Source organism: Dreissena polymorpha, chromosome 1, assembly GCF_020536995.1.
Source record: "Dreissena polymorpha isolate Duluth1 chromosome 1, UMN_Dpol_1.0, whole genome shotgun sequence".
NCBI lineage: Eukaryota > Metazoa > Mollusca > Bivalvia > Myida > Dreissenidae > Dreissena > Dreissena polymorpha.
Genome location: NC_068355.1, coordinates 16,784,463 through 16,806,843, shown reverse-complemented (window position 1 = coordinate 16,806,843; position 22,381 = coordinate 16,784,463). Strand labels below are relative to the sequence as shown.

General features: G+C 35.5%; 1 long non-coding RNA gene across 5 annotated transcripts in view; it reads right to left on the bottom strand.

The window, feature by feature from the left end:
- LOC127872723 (uncharacterized) overlaps positions 1 to 19,527 on the bottom strand; it is a 228,067-nt gene extending 208,540 nt beyond the window's left edge. Inside the window, exons 1-2 of one of the 5 annotated variants that reach the window (XR_008045754.1) lie at positions 19,411 to 19,509; positions 16,182 to 16,283 (exon numbers count right to left, since the gene is read on the bottom strand). This is a non-coding gene — a long non-coding RNA (uncharacterized LOC127872723). The other 4 variants (XR_008045755.1, XR_008045757.1, XR_008045756.1 and 1 more) reach the window with 4 other exon arrangements.
- Positions 19,528 to 22,381: the final 2,854 nt, after the last annotated feature.

The following is a 22,381-nucleotide window of genomic DNA, read 5'->3' as shown; positions in this document are numbered from 1 at the left end:
ATACAACTCTGCGAAATGCTCAGCATGCCATTTTGTCTATAAAATAGGTAAAACCGAACAAACGCATTCAATGTATATTTGATTGGATATTTAAGATCGCATGCATTAAATTAAGAAATATGACTTTTAAATGTACGATAAATCGTGCAAAAACTTGCAACTCTTTGGAACTAATTTATTGCCCATTTACGCAGATGGAATCATTCCACGCGCTTCACAAATGTAAACAATTGAAAATATTTTTTTTGAGTGACGTTAGGCTTCGACGTGTGTATGTATGTTTGGTTTCTTAACATAAAAAAACATATCAATTTTATAATAATGAATTAAGACTGATATAAGATGAATTAAGACTGATATAAATATCATGGTATGAGATGGTTTTCTTTAATGCAGTGAATGCAATGTAACCGTCGTGCAAGAGATTGTTTAGTATTCTGTAACCTCAATGATGAACGCTTGGAATGATCATGACATAAATGAGACGCTTTCATAACAATAGTCCGTTCTGAGCCCAACACAGAGCACAGGTGGTTAGCGTGTGGCTATGATATTAATTAGTGAAAACATCATTTTGAATGATAAATAATCATATTATAACGAAAAATTAACTTTTCTGAAAAAAAAAAATTCACTATCAAATATATATATAACAAGGTATGCAACTCAAAATCACCCCAAAACGGGGTGCATCGCTTTGAACAGCCATATCTTCATCAATTGTGCAGCGATTTTCACGATCTCGGTCTTATTCAACGCAGAAATGAATTTCCTTTCTGGAAATGTATATGTCTTGCAATATTTTTACAAATGCTGGGTCAACTTTTAAGAAATAACACGATACACAACACGCATGACCCAGTTGACAGTGATCATGTATTCTTTATGAATGAAATCTCCAGTTGTAAAGACACACCTCCGCATTGGACCAATGAAATCACTCGCATGTTTAAAATGTCAGTTAGTTGAAATGTATGTAAACAAAGGTTTCAAACGGCGCTGGACAGTTAGTCTTGATGCAGAATGTAACGACAAGAACGGTAATAATGTTTTTTCATACGTTTTATTGAATTATGGTATCGAACTACATGAACTTTGTAGGGAAGTTGCCCTTTACTCCGTGAAGATTTCAGTCTTAAAGACAGCATGATCACTGTCAACTGGGTCATGCGTGTTGTGTATCGTGTTATTTCTTAAAAGTTGACCCAGCATTTGTTAAAATATTGCAAGACATATACATTTCCAGAAAGGAAATTCATTTCTGCGTTGAATAAGACCGAGATCGTGAAAATCGCTGCAAAATTTATGAAGATATGGCTGTTCAAAGCGATGCACCCCGTTTTGGGGTGATTTTGAGTTGCATACCTTGTTATATATATATTTGATAGTGAAATATTTTTTTTTTCAGAAAAGTTAATTTTTCGTTATAATATGATTATTTATCATTCAAAATGATGTTTTCACTAATTAATATCATAGCCACACGCTAACCACCTGTGACACAGAGGTGAATGTAATGTAACTGTCGTGCAAGAGATTGATGCGGAATATGTTCGGTAGCTGGAGTATTTCGATACTTTTACTCTTGTTAAAATCGGCACTGAACGCTCGGTCAGATCGAAGCCGACCTAGCATTTCTACGAATTCGAGAAGTTTTTCTTGTAGTTTATGACTTATGTTGGCAAGTAGCCGTTCGTGGTCTTTTTTCGTTACGAGGCATCCTTTCCCAACAAAATGGAACATAATTTACGAAAATCGACCGCCATTTAGGCATTTAATGGCTTTAAAATGTTGATGTAGGTGATTTTCCTTTGTAAAGAGATACCTACCTTGTTTATATATATTATATCAGAATTATTTTTTATGAAAAAAGTTGTTCTATGACATATTGATAGTGTTAAAGTGACTTGGTCACGCGCCCAATAACTGTGCCCGGCAACAGGGCAAACATACGTCCCAAACAAAAGCGTTTCATTACAATCAGTCCACAGAGACTCTATCCTCTGTCAGCGATCACTAATGGAGCAATCGTTTAAATAGAACATGTTAGTAACCCCATGGTTCATCTTTTGTCTCAAATCTTAAGAAAACGTGATTCGTTTTCAAAGAATAATTAGATCAAAATTAGGAAGGACATTTTCTTAAGAACAGCCTATAATAAATCATGTGGTAAATGGATGGCAATAACAATGTTTCAGTTTATAGAGAATCATCAAAAAGAGCAGAAATTATTTAACAGCATATGAACAAATACATAAAATATTATAATAAATTAATGTGTTGATATATTAATAAACAAATAATAAATTTTCAAATAGTTATGCAGATTCAATACTGTTTTAATGAGATATGATAAAATTTAATACACTTCAATTTAAAATAAAACAAAACGTGTAACATACACCAATGCTGTGTGACGCGACATGAAACAACCATTTGAACTTCCCAAAGCGAGGCAACTCATACAGAAAAAATCCAGACTTGACACTCCCGAATGGCCTCCCTTGCAACGTTAAAAATATTTTGACCGTTGGGGCGAGTGTGACAAATATTTAACAATGTCATATAAAGTCTTTTTGGAGTTTAATGTTTCAAGTGCTATTTGCGAAGGAAGAATACTTGTATTACATGAAAAACACTAGAGTTATGTGAAAATAACGTAGATATATTTCCCTAACAAAGATACATTGAATGGATCAATAAAACAAGAGGGCCTGAACGGCCCAAAGTCGCTCACCTGAGATAAAAAGAAATGACCTGTTCTTTGCAGCCCAAGATATATAAACACAATAATGTTTTAACCAAGTTTCATAAAGAATGAACCACAAATGGCCCTCTGGCGGCCATGTTTTTTAACAGACCTGCATCATTTTTGAACTCTTCCAAGATATGTCCAAATTCCATGAAGATAATGTGTCTTCTAGACTCTTCACATCTTTTCACTTTATTCATATAAAGAAAACTGCCCCACCACCTGGTGCCCATGTTTTTCCACTTATCACGACCATTTTCAAACTCGTCCGAGACATCCACATAGCTAGTGTTTTGACAAAATTTCATGATGATTAGGCAAAAAATGTGACTTCTAGAGTGTTCACAAGCTTTTTTATGATATTAATAAAGGGAAAAAAAACGGCGGCCATGTTTTTTTACCGATCCAAACCATTTTCGAACTCAACTGTCGTATCCAGGTGTGGAATTGCGGTCTCGTTTGCTTACGCAATTGAACCGGTCACGGGATGGTTACGGGTTAATGCGGAAATATTTATTCGACAAACGCTTATTTCCGGTCAGGATGACACCGCTGATTGGTTGTAATTCAATTAACTAAAGTTATTGCCGTTTACTTAAATATAAATTTATAAACATATTATTATACAGTTGGCTGTTTTACACTAAACAATTTAGAAATAGGAAAATGTATCGATTTTATATTTCATTTCATTAATATTGTGTATCATTCATTACCGTTTTATTTTCAATATTCTGACATCGTTTTAATACACAGGTGGTTAGTGTGTGGCTATGATATTAATTAGTGGAAAATCATTTTGAATGATAAATAATCATATTATAATGAAAAATTAACTTTTCTGAAAAAAATCACTATCAAATATATATATATATATATATATATATATATATATATATATATATATATATATATATATATATATATATATATATATATATATATATATATATATATATATATATATATATATATATATATATAACAAGGTATGCAACTCAAAAGCACCCCAAACGGGGTGCATCGCTTTGAACAGCCATATCTTCATCAATTGTGCAGCGATTTTCACGATCTCGGTCTTATTCAACGCAGAAATAAATAGAAATTCTGAAAATGTATATGTCTTGCAATATTTTTACAAATGCTGGGTCAACTTTTAAGAAATAACACGATACACAACTAGCATGACCCAGTTGACAATGATCATGCAGTCTTTATGAATGAAATCTCCAGTTGTTAAGACACACCTCCGCATTGGACCAATGAAATCACTCGTGTGTTTGAAATGTCAGTTAGTTGAATGTATGTAAACAAAGGTTTCAAACGGCGCTGGACAGTTAGTCTTGATGCATAATGTAACGACAAGAACGGTTATAATGTTTTTATACGTTTTATTGAATTATGGTATCGAGATACATGAACTTTGTAGGGAAGATGCCCTTTACTCCGTGAAGATTTTAGTCTTAAATACTGCATGATCATTGTCAACTGGGTCATACGAGTTTTGTATCGTGTTATTTCTTAAAAGTTGACCCAGCATTTGTTTAAATATTGCAAGACATATACATTTCCAGAAAGGAAATTCATTTCTGCGTTGAATAAGACCGAGATCGTGAAAATCGCTGCACAATTGATGAAGATATGGCTGTTCAAAGCGATGCACCCTGTTTTGGGGTGATTTTGAGTTGCATACCTTGTTATATATATATATTTGATAGTGATTTTATTTTCATAAAAGTTAATTTTCCGTTATAATATGAATATTTATCATTCAAAATGATGTTTTCACTAATTAATATCATAGCCACACGCTAACCACCTGTGTTTTAATACATAACGCCTGAAAATGATTTAATCTTGATAAATGAACTCTGCAAATAAGAAAGGTAAATCTTGACTTTGAAGGTTATTCTGATTCTGATTTCTATCTCCAGAAACTTATAATTGAAATTATTTCTTTATTGTTTTCATAGAGTATCCATTTGATATGTGTTGACATATCTTAAATATGATTATATAGAGTGAAGTATTATGGAATCTTGTTTTGATATGAAGTTCCCATTTAAATTAAATATTTTTTGTTACTTGTTAAAACATGCATTTAATACTCCTTCTGTGAAATAAAATATATCAAACACTTCAACTAGCTTGTATTACTGACCACTGATATTAACATCTGGCATAGAGCACAGTGAGAGGGTAATTAAGTACCTCGGAATCATGATTCTGTCAGTCTGTGGTCATTATCAATTTGTTCAGGGCAACTCTTGCTGGTTTTCTAACTGTATCAGACACTACCTGGCTCAAAAAGCTGAGTGGTAAAAAGTTACACACTGCAATGATCAATATCTGCAGGGAATTTCTCAAAGATGGCTTATCAGTAATAGTTCCAATTATAGATTAATTTGCTACAAACCGATAACAAATGTGACAAAACACTAAGTACAGATTTTCACAAAACAATTACAACTTAGCCAAAAATGTCATTATACTAGAAAAATATGCATTGTGAAGTATTTACCCTTTAAGTGTTTTGAAACCAAGGGGTCTAACAAATTCTAGAGCAGAAGTAACAAGAAATATATTTAAACAAGAGGGCCAAGATGGCCCTAGTTCGCTCACCTGAGAGGAGTCGGTGCATTCAATCTTAACCAAATGTCAAACTTGACCTAGATATTGTTCAGAAAAACATCCTGGTCAAGTTTCATCATTATTTCATCTGCGAGTCATGATCAATATACCTATGAAGTTTCATGATCCTAGGCGTAAGCATTCTTGAGTTATCATCCAGAAACCATTGTTCTAAGTTGAGTCACCGTGACCTTGACAGCCATTGTGTGAATAAGTTATTTGGCACTGTGACCTTGACCTTTGACCTAGTGACCTGATAATCAATAGGGGTCATCTGCGAGTCATGATCAATATACCTATAAAGTTTCATGATCCTAGGCATAAGCGTTCTTGAGTTATCATCCAGAAACCATTTTACTATTTCAGGTCACCCCGACCTTGACCTTTGACCTAGTGACCTGAAAATCAATCCTAGGCATAAGCGCTCATGCGTTATCATCTGGAAACTATTTTACTATTTCGGGTCACCGTGACCTTTGACCTAGTGACCTGAAAATCAATAGGGGTCATCTTCGAGTTATGATCAATGTACCTATGAAGTTTAATGATCCTAGGCCTAAGCATTCTTGAGTTATCATCCGGAAACCATTTTACTATTTCGGGTCATCGTGACCTTGACATTTGACCTAGTGACCTGAAAATCAATAGGGGTTATCTGCGAGTCATGATCAGTGTAGCTTTGAAGTTTCATGATCCTAGGCAAAAGCGTTCTTGAGTTATCATCCGGAAACCATTTTACTATTTCGGGTCATCGTGACCTTGACCTTTGACCTAGTGACCTAAAAATCAATAGCAGTCATCTGCGAGTCATGATCAATGTACCTATGAAATTTCATGATGATTGGCATAAGCGCTCTTGAGTTTTGATCTGGAAACCATCTGGTGGACGGACAGACCGACATCAGCAAAATAATATACACACTCTTCTTCGAAAGGGGGGGGGGGCATAATGAGGAATCTGCCCCCCTCCCAGCAGCCATGTTATTCAACTGACCGGAACCATTTTTGAACTCAACTCTCGAATCAAGGAAACAAATGTTCTGAGCAAATTTCATGAAAATTGGGCCAAAAATGTGACTTCTACTGTGTTCACATGTTTTCACTATATACATATAGATAAAAATGCCCCGCCCACTGGCAGCCATGTTTTTTCACCAATCCCGACCATTTTCAAACTCGTCCGAGATATCAATAAAACCAATGTTTTGACCAACTTTCATGATGATTTGGCAACAATTGTGACTTCTAGAGTGTTTACAAGGTTTCTCTATAGCCAAATAGGGAAAACTGCCACTATATACATATAGAGAAAAATGCGCCGCCCTCTGGCGGCCATGTTTTTTCACCGATCTCGACCATTATCGAACTCGTCCGATTAATCAATAGAACCAATGTTTTGACCAACTTTCATGATGATTGGGCAAAAATTGTGACTTCTAGAGTGTTTACAAGGTTTCTCTATAGCCCAATAGGGAAAACTGCCACTATATACATATAGAGAAAAATGCGCCGCCCTCTGGCGGCCATGTTTTTTCAACGATCTCGACCATTTTCGAACTCGTCCGAGACATCAATAGAATTTGACCAACTTTCATGATGATTGGGCAAAAATTGTGACTTCTAGAGTGTTTACAAGGTTTCTCTTTAGCCAAATAAGGAAAACTGCCCCGCCCACTGGCGGCCATGTTGTTCAACGGATCGGAACCACTTTTAAACTCAACCAAGATATCATTAAGACAAACATTTTGACAAAGTAACATGAAGATTGGGCATGAAATGTGACTTCTACAGTGTTTACAAGGTTTTTCTTTTTTTGAACTAGTGACTTAGTTTTTGACCCGGCACAACCCAGTTTCGAACTCGGCCGAGATTTCATTGGGACAAAGCTTCTGTACAAGTTTCATGAAGGTGGGACAAAAAATGTGGCCTCTTGAGTGTTTACGAGCAAATGTTAACGGACGGACGGACATACGACGGACAAAGACCGGTCAGAAAAGCTCACCTGAGCAATCAGGTGAGCTAAAAACATATCAAACAGTTCAACCAGCTTTTATAACTGACCACTGATATTAACATCTGGCATACAGCAAAGAGAGAGGGTCAGTAAGCTGAGTGGTAAATAGTTACACACTGCGATGATCAATATCTGGGGTCTTACAATTTCTAGAGCAGAACTTAAAATAGCTTGGGAAACATGACTCAGCAGGTTAAACAATGGAGATAGATACTGCAAAATTGTGTGCCTGTTGTCTTCATTTCAGCTTTCTCTTAGTTGATAGGCTTACCATAAGTAATATGACTAAAACAGTTGTTAATTACGAAAATTCTGTGTTATTAAATAAAACAGTTAATGGTACATAATACTGACATAATAAAAGCAAACTTAACTACACAGGACACAAATGTTCTGACCAAATTTCATGAAGATTGGGAAACTGAATTAAATAAAACTAGAGTGTTAACAAGATTTTACTATAGTCGTATAAGGAAAAATGCCCCGCCCCATTGGAAGCCATGTTTTTCAAGCAAACATAACTATTTTCGAACTCATCCAAGATATCATTGAGACCAATCTTCTGACCAAATTTCATGAAGATTGGACAATAAATGTGGCCTCTAGAGTGTTTACAAGGTTTTAATAAAGCCATATATAGCCATATAAGGAAAAATGCCGCGCCCCTTGGCAGCCATGTTTTTCAAGCAAAGGCTACCATTTTTGAACTCATCCAAGATATCATTGGGACAACTCTTCAGACCAAGTTTCATGAAAATCGGACAATAAATGTGACCTCTAGAGTGTTAACAAGGTCATACATTTCAATATAATTTAAAATATAACTCAAGAAGAACATGTGTCGAAAAATGCGAAATAAGCGAGATATTTAATTCTGAAATCGAAAATGTCTGTACATTAGAATTCGCCAGAATGTATATCATGCATGTATCTTAATTTAGTTTAATGGTTGTTTTTAAATTCCTGCAGCGATGTCTATTAATTCGACACACGAACACTATTTCCGATCCTAATAAAAAGACGAATTCTTCGGTTATTGTAGGAAAATATGTTCGAAATATCTTTGTCACCATCAGCTTGGGGCGCTAATTTGTCTTTGCTGCATTTTATGAAATTCGTCTTTAATATCTTGCCTATTTTGTGTTATTGTAACATGTATTTATCAATATATTACAATTTAACACATATAAAAATCGTACAGTCTCGCTTTAATTGTTTTACAAAAGAATGCCATATTGTACAGAATCATCAAACAATAAAAAACATATTCAAAAGTTTGCTATCTTCCAGAATGTAAAACTATCATTTATAATTAATTCCACTTAATCTTCTTGTGCTTAAAACAAATATTTTAAAAAGGGAGACAACTCTGTCAATTCAACATATTTTTTCATTTGCAGTTACTTCCCTTGACATGATAAACTGTAGTGTTCAAAAGCTGTTATTACTATATACATATAAGGAAATTGACCCCCCCCCTAGCGGCCATGCTTTTTTTACCGATCCGAACCATTTTCGAACTCAACTGTCATATAAAAAAAACACATGTTCTGACCAAATTTCATTGGACCGAAAATGTGACTTCTAGAGTGTTCCGATGTTTTCACTATATACATATAGAGAAAACTGCCCCACCCCCTGGCGGCCATGTTTTTTCACCGATCTGGACCATTTTCGAACTCTTGAGTGTTTATAAGGTTTCTCTATAGCCAAATAAGGAAAACTGCCCCGCCCACTGGCGGCCATGTTTTTCAACACACAGGAACCACTTTTGAACTCAATCAAGATATCATTAAGACAAACATTTTGACAAAGTTACATGAAGATTGAACATAAAATGTGACTTCTACAGTGTTTACAAGGTTTTTCTTTTTTTGACCAAGTGACCTATTTTTTTGACCCAGCACAACCCAGTTTCGAACTCGGCCGAGATTTTATTGGGGCAAAGCTTTTGACCAAGTTTCATGAAGATGGGACAAGAAATGTGGCCTCTAGAGTGTTTACGAGCAAATGTTTACGGACGGACGGACGGACATACGACGGACAAAGACCGGTCAGAAAAGCTCACCTAAGCAATCAGGTGAGCTAAAATGATATACGGCGTTGATAGTTCAATGAATGAGATCAAGGATAGCGAATGTCTTTTTCTGTGCAGTTCTTAGCTGCATCACACGCAGTACGGGATGTTACGCGGAGTTTTCGCGGCTTATTTTACATTATTACATATTGCTGGTCATAAACCTATAGATACAAAACAGAAAATCCAAAGAAGAATGGAGGTGAAATTAAAACACATGAGTCAACCGGCCACACGCGAAGTATCCGTATTTATAAGCGCGTTCTTCGAACAAACCTGTTTTAGTGGTTTGTCGGGCATTGCTATTTGATTCGATTATTAACAGTATCGAGAATCATCGCGCTCATGCTTAATACATTGGTCAATATGGTGGAATAATTATTGTTAAATTAATCAAAAATAATTTTATTGTATTGTTGAAAACACATTAAGAATCTATTATTGACATACCATAATTATATTGCTGAAGAATATCTTCATTTAACATATTTCTGGTCTAAAGAAAATTCCAGGTGACCTAGTTCACGGATAGCGTCTTTATTATAAAGATTTTACTGGCCGCGAGCTCCGGTGATGAACTGTATATAAACTCTGACATTCACACACTGGCCGCGAATTGACCCGATTTACCTCGCGGTTTGAAATGCAATGCATTAAAGTGATGCCTCGCTTCCACTGCTCTTCATACTTTTACATGTTAAAGGGGCCTTTTCACAGATTTTGGCATTTTTTAACTTATTCATTAAATGCTTTATATTGATAAATGTAAACATTAGATCGTAAAAGCTCCAGTAAAAAATCAAGAATAAAATTTAAAAAAGGAAAAGAACATTGCCCGGAGCAGGTTTCGAACCAGTAACCCCTGGAGTCCTGCCAGAGTTCTGAAGTAAAAACGCTCTAGCCTACTGAGCTATTCCGCCGAGTACACGTACGCGTTTCATTTTATACCTTATATAAGCAATCTTCGTAGTAATACACAATTTAACGACAAAAACAGAACTCTCCAAATTATTCAATCGTTTCGCTTTGCAACGCTTTATAATATTTAGGTTTTATAATCGTCAAAAGATGCATATAATGGCTATATTAGAGCATGGTAAATGTTCAGTATTACTGTTTCCTCACAAATATCATAACTAAAACGAAAATTTGCGAATCTGAAACAACTTTTTTCAATTTTGTCAATTTACCAAAGCGTGAAAAGATCCCTTTAACATGTTGACAGGAATATGGAAGTAAGTACTAAATATGAGAACATAGTCTTTAAGTATAAACGCTTTTGCGCTGGTAATTCTCTGAAAATAAAAGGTGCACGCACAAACTGTATTTATGTCGAGAATTGAATGTAAATCTGTTCTATCTATTGAGCCTTTTCATTAGAGATAAAATTGTTTCATGCAGTAAAACAGTGTTACAAAGACGCGGATATGTTTCCAATGTTCTGGTGGTATACTCAAATCAGCCAATGGAATAAATGAAGTGTATTCATTCGTACCTAGCCGCGGGAAATTTTATTTGATTTTTATTGGACACTTACAAAGGTCAGGTCAGGTGAAAAGCTGGCTTAATACAGCTACGCCAAATGAACAAGGGAGATAGATACTGCAAAATTGTGTACATGTTGTCTTTCTTTCAGCTATCTCTTTGTTGATAGGCTTACTATAAGTAATAATGACTAAAACAGTTATGTTAATAATGAAAATTCTGGGTTATGAAAAATTAAATAATACAGTTATTGGTACATAATAATGACATAATAAAACTAAACTTTACTACGTAGAAAAAAAATGTTCTGACCAAAGTTCATGAAGATTGGGCAACTGAATTAAGTAAATAATTTTAAAGAGGTTATGAATAAATGGTGTTATCCAATTTTAAGAATCTATAGATTATTGCAAGTTTAATATGCAAAATAGGAAGGATATTAACTTAACATTGTCTTCATTGTAAGAATACATTAAAGCAGCACTTTATAACATAACTAGAGTGTTAACAAGGTTTGCCTATAGTCATATACGGCATCATTTTCAAACTCATCCAAGATATCATTGGGATGAATGTTCTGACCAAGTTTCATAAAGATCGGACAATAAATGTGGCCTCTATAGTGTTAACAAGATTTTTATATAGCCATATATAGCCATGTAAGGAAAAATGACCCGCCCCTTGGAAGCCATGTTTTTTCAAGCAAAGGCTACCATTTTTGAACTCATTCAAGATATCATTGGGACAAATCATCTGAGCAAGTTTCATGAAGATTGGACAATAAATGTGGCATCTAGAGCGTTAACAAGGTTTTACTAAAGCCATATAAGGAAACATGCCCCGCTCAACCCACCGGCATCATTTTCGAACTCATCCAAGATATTATTGGGATTAATCTTCTGACCAAATTTCATGAAGATTGGGCAATAAATGTGGTCTCTAGAGTGTTTACACGATTTTACTATAGACATATAAGGTAAAATGCCCCGACCCTTGGCAGCCATGTTTTTCAAGCAAACGTAACCATTTTCGAACTCATCCACGATATCATTAAGACCAATCTTCTGACCGAAATTTCATGAAGATTGGACAATAAATGTGGCCTCTAGAGAGCGAACAAGGCAAATGTTGACGTCGCACAACGGACGACGGACAACGGACAAAAGGCGATCACAAAAGCTCAGATCAGAAAGCTTGGACCTTTGTTCGCGTCGCGTAAATGACTATAGAGAATATAAAATTAGCTTGGACCTTTGTTCGCGTCGCGTAAATGACTATAGAAAATTTAGTACTAGCTTGGACCTTTGTTCGCGTCGCGTAAATGACTATAGAAAATATAGTACTAATAATAAGAACACTCTCGTGTTTTATATATAAATGCTGCTGTAAAGTTAATGTTTGAAAAGCCTTTAAGAAGTCTTAGTTTTAAAGAAGAAAAATTTGTAAGGATGTAATTCTGAAATATGTTTGAAACATTGTATATAATTATGTTCAACATAAAAAACGGTGAAATTATCTATAGCAAATGACTAAACAAAATCAAACAATTGTCTGATACTTTTTTGGAGATTTTGTAATTAATTATGCACAGCATTACCCATTGCGATTATCTAAACGAAATCTAGAACATAACCATATCCTGCATTTACACGCTTGAACCTAAATGACGTACAGTTCACAGGTGGTTAGCGTGTGACTATGATATTAATTAGTGAAAACATCATTTTGAATGATAAATAATCATATTATAACGAAAAATTAACTTTTCTATATATATTTGATAGTGAAATATTATTTTTTTTCAGAAAAGTTAATTTTTCGTTATAATATGATTATTTATCATTCAAAATTATGTTTTCACTAAGAAATATCATAGCCACACGCTACCCACCTGTGGTACAGTTAACCAATTTCACGTCTCGTTGCGGTCAACCAGTTATCATTCAGCATGTTTTTATTCATCGTATTTCTGAGTGACTGAGCGTATATATCCTGTTTGCCTTATTGCTTAATATAACGTTATTGTAAACATGTTAGACACGTAGCGCGTGCCTTAGTATTAATTTTTAAGTAAACATTTCCGTCAGATATATTTTTTCTTCAATGCGTTGAGATTTTTTGAGTGCATAAGCTGGGGTTTTTATTATTGCAACTACCGGTAACGCCCGACGTAAACAACTACGTGCGACTTCCTGCTTCCTTGTGTATTTCATGACGAGTTGCATATCGGGATCAATAATGAACATTGGTCGCCATCTCGAGTTGCTTGCACCGGGAGTTGTATGCGCGCACAAAAAGAAAAACATCAAAATTATGTACATAAGTTTCCAATTTGTTTTCGTCTTTCATTTAAAACATCATGCAAACAAGAGGGCCTAAAAGGCCCAAAGTCGCTCACCTAATATTTATAGGAACTGACCTGTTCTGTGCAGCCCAAGATGTCATAAGAACAAAATGTTCTTACCAACTTTCATGACAAGTGAACACACTGGCAGCCACGTTTTTCAACAGAACCATTTTCATACACATCCAAAATATTATCCATACAAATATTCTGACAAAGTTTCGTGAAGATTCATAAGTCCATATAAGGAAAAATGCCCCGCCCCCTGGTGGCCATGTTTATCAAGCAACTGGAACCATTTTCGAACTTGTCCAAGATATTATTGGGAAAAATCTTCTGACCAAGTTTCATGATGATCGGAAAATAAATATGGCTTCTAGAGTGCTAACAAGGTTTTACCATAGCTATTTAAGGAAAAATGCCCCCCCCCCCTCCCCTAGGCGTCCATGTTTTTCCACCAACCGGAACCATTTTCGAACTCATCAAAGATATCGTTTGGACAAATCGTCTGACCAAGTTTTATGATGATTGGACAATAAATGTGGCCTCTAGAGTGTAAATAAGGTTTTACTAAAGCAATTTATAGCCATATTGGGAAAAATGCCCCGCTCAATGGTGGTCATGTTTTTAGAGCAACCAAAACCATTTTCGAACTTGTTCAAGATATCGTTGGGACAAATCTTCTGACCAAGTTTCATGAAGATCGGAAAATAAATGTGGCCTCTAGAGTGTAAACAAGGTTTTACAACAGCAATATAAGGATAAATGCCCCGCCCCCTAGCCATGTTTTCAACCAACCTGCATCATTTTTTAACTCGTCAAAGATATTATTGGGATGAATCTTCTGACCAAGTTTCATGAAGATCAGACGATAAATGTAACCTCTAGAGTGTTAACAAGATTTTACTACAGAATTTATTAAGAACAGGTACAAGCCAAGTCTAAAGAATCTAAGTATCGTAAAAAATGAACAACATACTGCAAATACCTTAATGAATGTAAAAAGAAGTTCAAAATCTGTCAAAACAACTGATATAAATATAAGTTACTGTAAGTCTAGAAAGTGCTTCAAAAATCTAGTTTACAAAATAGGTCTAATTTAATCTAAAGAACAATATTTAATATGGAGATTAGGAAACTTCAGTGAATCAAATGTAAAAATAAGAAAAATTAACTAAAGTTATTGAAATAGAATAGAGTCTTTCTAATTTAGAAAATGCCAAATAGAAACAAGGGCTGTTTGTAAAACATGCATGCCCCCCATATGGGCTCTCCATTGTAGTAGTGACAGCCATTGTGTGAATATTTTTTTTGTCACTGTATGTCAATGACCTGTGAAATGTATCCAATTAATAGTGCAAAAACCAATCAGGACCTATACTAATCAATTATATTCATTATATGATTGAGTCTTTGATTTTTTGGATTCCTTTCACACATTTTGACTTATTTGACAATATGTGAAACGTGCACACAATTTGTAATGTTTTATTTATTAATGCTAATGAAACATGTTATTTATTGCAGTTAACTCCCCTAGTCAATGACCACCATAGATACAATGCAATCTGATTAAAAATAGCCAAGGCTAGTGTTGTGTATTGGGCAAATGTATACAAGTGCAACTTGACCACATGACCAGTATCATGTGTTTACCACACACAGAAGTCAGTTATGTAATAGACCATTAATTCCACTCCCAACTTTGGCCACTTGCCAAGATACTGACCAGTATCAGATGGGGTTGTGAAACTGTGTAAACAGTGAACATCAGTCCATGTAATACTGGCCTACCACTTGTACTAGTTGATTTGGAGTTAATACAGTAATGCATGTACAAATGAGACACAAAGCTCAAAAGTTAATTATATGTGCCTCTGAAAACTAACCAGAGGAGTGGGTTGAAATTTACAATATTTACTTGGCATTTGAGGAAATCTGAACTCTCAGGGTTTGGATAGAACATCCCAAAATTAACTTTTCTTTACACTGTTGTTATTTTTGTTCAATACACAAATATTAACCTAACTTTACAAATTCTGTACAGTAAAGGAAATTAAATCTAAGTTGATATTTTAATATGCTTGATCCTATTTATGTATTAACATTGTTTTATACATACAAACTGTGTTGCTGTTTTTCAATTAACAAGCAGATTAAAATATAATTATATTTTAATGTATAATTTGAATTGACAAAATTTAATGCAAGTTGCGTAGCAAGAATTACATGTTTGATTTATTGTCAGTGAATCGTGACATTTTCTCAATGTTTCAGACCACCAGTTTGTCAAAGCTATCCACCGCTTGGATGGTCAAGCTAAATAGAATTGACCCAGCAAATCACAACTGTCCTGTTGCCATATAATATTACATATCATATTACATTGGTTTTTTAAATGTTGAATTCTCACATCATTTCCATAAACATAGTATTTACTGGCACAGAAACAAAGGCTTATACATCATTATGAATGAACATGTGTCAAAAATTCAATTTGTAAGTCTCTTTACTGGACAGTGTGAAAACAGAATAAACTAGTGACCTGAAAATCAAAAGGGGTCATCTGCGAGTCACGATCAATGTACCTATGAAGTGTCATGATCCTAGGCAAAAGCGTTCTTGAGTTATCATCCGAAAATCATTTTACTATTTCGGGTCACCGTGACCTCGACCTTTGACCTTGTGACCTCAAAATCAATAGGGGTCATCTGCGAGTCTTGATCAATCTACCCATGAAGTTTCATGATCCTAGGCGTATGCGTTCTTGAGTTATCATCCGGAAACCATTTTAATATTTCGGGTCACCGTGACCTTGACCTTTGACCTAGTGACCTCAAAATCAATAGGGGTCATCTGCAAGTCATGATCAATCTACCCATGAAGTTTCATGATCCTAGGCGTATGCATTCTTGAGTTATCATCCGGAAACCATTTTACTATTTCGGGTCACCGTGACCTTGACCTTTGACCTAGTGACCTCAAAATCAATAGGGGTCATCTGCAAGTCATGATCAATCTACCCATGAAGTTTCATGATCCTAGGCGTATGCATTCTTGAGTTATCATCCGGAAACCATTTTACTATTTCGGGTTACCATGACCTTGACCTTTGACCTAGTGACCTCAAAATCTATACGGGTCCTCTGCGAGTCATGATCAATCTACCTATGAAGTTTCATGATCCTAGGCATATGAGTTCTTGAGTTATCATACGACAACCACCTGGTGGACGGACCGACATACCGACCGACCGACATGAGCAAAGCAATATACCCCCTCTTCTTTGAAGGGGGGCATAATAATCTAAATAATAAGAATAATTTAGAAAATAATGCCAAAATGTCTTGATGCTGGTGTTAAAAATAATTTAGAGTTTAATTATTTCAAAATTCCAACCTTTTTCAAGAGCTGTTAACTTTTCAAGAAAGCATCAAGAGGTGTTTAAATCAGCCAAAACAGCTTATTTTATACAGTTCAGAAGAGATCAATGGCAGATTTGTCAATTTTCCCTCAGAACAGTGCATTTATCAATGACAAATATCTTCCCAAATTCCAGAGCAGAACTATCTAGAGTGTTAACAAGGTTTTACTATAGCCATATAAGGAAAAATGCCCAGCCCCCTGGCAGCCATATTTTTCAACCAACCGGCATCGGACAATAAATGTGGCCTCTAGAGTGTTAACAAGGTTTTACTATAGCCATATATAGCCATATAAGGAAAAATGCCACGCCCCTTGGTAGCCATGCGTTTCAAGCAAATATAACCCTTTTCGAAATCATCCAAAATATCAGTGAGACCAATCTTCTGACCAAATTTCATGAAGATTGGACTATAAATGTGGCCTCTAGAGTGTTAACAAGGTTTTACTAAAGCCATATATAGCCATATAAGGTTTAATGGCAAACTTCAATACATTCAAAAATCTGTGAAAAGGTTGCTTAAAGGGCACATAACTCTTGCTTTCGTATTTAGATTATAAGTGTCCTTATTAATTTGTGTACTTAAATTTTCTTCGGAACATTTCTTAAAAACTGATGGTGGCATTAACATTAAACTAAATAGGTTGGTACATCTCATTGAGACAATTAAAAATGCACAATGAAAAAAACTCTTGCATCTATGTTTTTGTTCAGGGCATATCTTGACTAATACAAAAGGTATCAAGATGAAACTTCATAAGTAGGTAGCTTTCATTGTTTGCAAACCAATTTGCAAATCCCCTCTGACAAAGTGGCATGCAAGGGTTTTTCAGGCACGACATTAACAATTCTTATTTTACTAAACATGAAATGCTAATAAGACGCTGTTGGCCCTGACCTATAGGACACTGCATAAAAAAAATCCTTGTAACAGTATTGCACCACAAAATTTACCTCTCGATAAAGCCTCCAATGAAAGGCACATACAATATTTATGGAATTATCATAAAGCGCACATTTAAGATGCTTATAAAAAAAAATCATAGAAGAAGAAATGAGTAATAGACACTTATAATTAATAGAATTGTTAATGCACACAAGAGGGAAATCCGCTGATTAGCCGGTATGAAACCAGTAATAACATATAAGTCGGATTACCAGAATGAAAAACCAAGTCGTTATTGTTTTATATATGCAAAAAAGTTCATAAAAAGTGTACACCGAAAAAGAATGGTTTTAGTTTTATATTTCTTGCCCTATCTCGCAAATAAAAATAATCTCCAATGTGATATTTTTTTTCTTTCAATGGTTGTCATAATTTGTTATTCTCATGTCAACAACAAAAGAATGCCATGCATGTGTATGTTAAACCCTGCTAGATACTACTTGTTTCCAGTTGTTAAAACACAACACAAGACCATGACCAATTTGTTGCGCATCAAGTAATACAAATTAGTACAGAACGGCAAATAATGTGTTTTACTCCGAAGAATATTGTTGATATTGACAAGTATTTAACACATACGCCCGCGCATGCTGTATTGTGTTATGATAATTTAATAGAAATTACAAATGTTTTTTTTTTTTCTTTCAATGGTTGTCATAATTTGTTACAGGTATTCTCATGTCAACAACAAAAGAATGCCATGCATGTGTATGTTAAACGCTGCTAGGTACTACTTGTTTCCAGTTGTTAAAACACAACACAAGACCATGACCAATTTGTTGCGCATCAAGTAATACCAATTAGCACAGAACGGCAAATAATGTGTTTTACTCCGAAGAATATTGTTGATATTGACAAGTATTTAACACATACGCCCGCGCATGCTGTATTGTGTTATGATAATTTAATAGAAACAAGGGCTGTTCGTAAAACATGCATGCCCCCCATATGGGCTGTCCGTTGTACTGGCAGCCATTGTGTGTATACGACTTTTGTCACTGTGACCTTGACCTTTGACCTAGTGACCTGAAAATCAATAGGTTCATCTGCAAGTCACGATCAACATACCTATGAAGTGTCATGATCCTAGGCAAAAGTGTTCCTGAGTTATCATCCGAAAATCATTTTACTATTTCGGGTCACCGTGACCTTGACCTTTGACCTTGTGACCTCAAAATCAATAGGGGTCATCTGAGGGTCATGATCAATCTACCTATGAAGTTTCATGATCCTAGGCATATGCGTTCTTGAGTTATCATCTGAAAATTATTTTACTATTTCGGGTCACCTTGACCTTGACCTTTGACCTAGTGACCTGAAAACCAATAGGGGTCATCTGCGAGTCATGATCAATCTACCTATAAAGTTTCATGATCCTAGGCCTACGCGTTTTTGAGTTATCATCCGGAAACCATTTTACTATTTCGGGTCACCGTGACCTTGACCTTTGACCTAGTGACCTCAAAATCAATAGGGGTCATCTGCGAGTCATGATCAATCTATCCATGAAGTTTCATGATCCTAGGAGTATGCGTTCTTGAGTTATTATCCGGAAACCATTTTACTATTTCGGGTCACCGTGACCTTGACCTTGTGACCTCAAAATTAATAGGGGTCATCTGCGAGTCATGATCAATCTACCCATGAAGTTTCATGATCCTAGGCGTATGCGTTCTTGAGTTATTATCCGGAAACCATTTTACTATTTCGGGTCACCGTGACCTTTGACCTAGTGACCTCAAAATCAATAGGGGTCATCTGCGAGTCATGATCAATCTACCCATGAAGTTTCATGATCCTAGGCCCAAGCGTTCTTGAGTTATCGTCTGACAACCACCTGGTGGACGGACCGACCTATCGACCAACCGACATGAGCAAAGCAATATACCCCCTCTTCTTCGAAGGGAGGCATAATTACAAATGTTAACACATATATGTACACAGTTCATATGAACTTCATCATTTTACAAGGAAAAGTAATGAAATTTTGAATGATGGACGTTGGAAAACCAGAAGTTCTAAGTCAGACACACATCCAAGGTGAATGAAGTGTATCCCTTCTGGTTTGTAATGGGAGATATAGTCAATTTATAAACAAGATGCCGATAAATCTGGACCCAAAAATAAGACCTTCAAACACATCTAAATGCATTATTAATGCCCATGCATAAGGGCCATTGTATACTGAAATAACAAACACCAAGTTTAAATATAGAAAAAATATATATTTGCACATCTGTTTTGTAAAATAATTGATAACACATTGAGATGAGGCATGTGATGTAGATATATTATTTGTAGACTTAAGCTATACATGTGCATTACCTTTAATGAATGGGCAAAAGTTCAAGCTGCGAGTAAGAACAATAGAAATCGTGAGTTAGTTAACATGCCATATTCACTAACAAATGCATGCTCTAATGAAAAACTTACATCACTGAAATGTAGGCTAACCTAGTCTTAAAAACTTCTAAATTAGTACAAAGTACGCATTATATCATGTGACCTAAAATAGATTAATAAGGTGTTAATACAAAGTGTGCATTAGACATCTAAACTCAAAAAACAAACAAGGGCTGTTTGTAAAACATGCATGACCCCCATATGGGCTCTCCGTTGTAGTGAGAGCCATTGTGTGAATATGTTTTTTGTCACTGTGACCGTGACCTTTGACCTAGTGACCTGAAAATCAATAGGGGTCATCTGCCAGTCATGATCAATGTACCTATGAAGTTTCATGATCCTAGCCATAAGCATTCTTGAGTTATCATCTGAACACCATTTTACTATTTCGCGTCACCTTGACCTTGACCTTTGACCTAGTGACCTGAAAATCAATAGGGGTCATCTGCGAGTCATGATCAATCTACCTATCATGTTTCATGATCCTAGGAATAGGCGTTCTTCAGTTATCATCCGGAAACCATTTTACTATTTCGGGTCATCGTGACCTTGACCTTTGACCCAGTGACCTGAAAATCAAAAGGGGTCATCTGCGAGTCATGATCAATCTATCTATCAAGTTTCATGATCCTAGGCCTTAGCGTTCTTGAGTTATCATCCGGAAACCATTTTACTATTTCGGGTCACTGTGACCTTGACCTTTGACCTAGTGACCTCAAAATCAATAGGGGTCATCTGCGAGTCCTGATCAATCTACCTATCAAGTTTCATGATCCTAGGCCTAAGCGTTCTTGAGTTATCATCCGGACACCATTTTACTATTTCGGGTCACTGTGACCTTGACCTTTGACCTAGTGACCTGAAAATCAATAGGGGTCATCTGCGAGTCATGATCAATCTACCTATCAAGTTTCATGATCCTAGGCCTAAGCGTTCTTGAGTTATCATCCGGAAACTATTTTACTATTTCGGGTCACCATGACCTTGACCTTTGACCTAGTGACCTCAAAATCAATAGGGGTCATCTGCCAGTCATGATCAATGTACCTATGAAGTTTCATGATCCTAGGCCCAAGCGTTCTTGAGTTATCGTCTGACAACCACCTGGTGGACGGACCGACAGACCGACATGAGCAAAGCAATATACCCCATCTTCTTTGAAGGGGGGCATAACAATAAATGTTTTATCCTTATTTCAAAAACATAAAAATTTTACATATCTTTGCACTGGATTAGCATCGTTACGTTTGATTGTCAGGGTGCTGTTTTTGTTTGTTAATAACTCTGATAGTTTTTTATCTTTGCTGTCTTAAATAGTTTTTAAAAGGAATATTAATAATCTACTTTGATTCTTTGTTCGAGAAAACAAATACAAATTAAAATCTACGAAACAAATTGTATTTCTGGTAACCACATTTGGTATGAAAAGAAAATGCACTGCTTTGTATAATTGGTTCAACGCAATATTAATTTAAAACTGTTTTTGCATGATAAAATTTGTAAAAACAAAACAATAGACAGATGTATGCATCTTTGATTTCTTCAGGTATATTTAACTTTTTACAAATATTCAATTCCTGCTTTCATTTGACATGTCTAATCCATGCAAGGGTGACTTAAAATATTGTCATATGCCAGATAAAAAATTGTCGGACGCTACAGTAGGTATAGAGAAAATGAACATTAGAAGGTTATATCACATACAAAATGTGAACTGTATTTAATCTTATAAACAACAAGTAAAGAACAATTCTAGAAAACACATGAAAACAAACTGAAAATAAGAAGAGTAAACGTCAACATTGGAAATATTTATACACATTTGGTACTGGATGTACACACAAGTATAAAAGGTGTTTGTGTTTTTGAAACGAGACATGATGTCCCTGCATACAACTAGGGAAATTTCACCTTTGACTTTCAAAATTGAACCTTGACCTTAATAATAAGGAGACTGTTGTTACTTGCAACCCATTACCTTATGATGGTTTACATAAGTGCTAAGTTAACCCTTTCAGTGCGGGAACCGAATTTTGAAGGCCTGTGCAAACAGTTTGGATCCAGATGAGACGCCACAGAACGCGGCGTCTCATCAGGATCCAAACTGTTTGTTATTCTGATAGTATTCTTTGAAAAAAAATCGGAGAAAATGCTAATTTTTGAAATTTAGCAGACACCATTTTAGCAGACGACAAATTTCCCAGCATGCAAAGGGTTAACCCTTATCTGATCAGAAGCAAAGGGAAAATTGCTATGTGCAAACAGTCTGTTCAGGTTTTAAGCTGTTTGCTGCTCTACAGTTGCT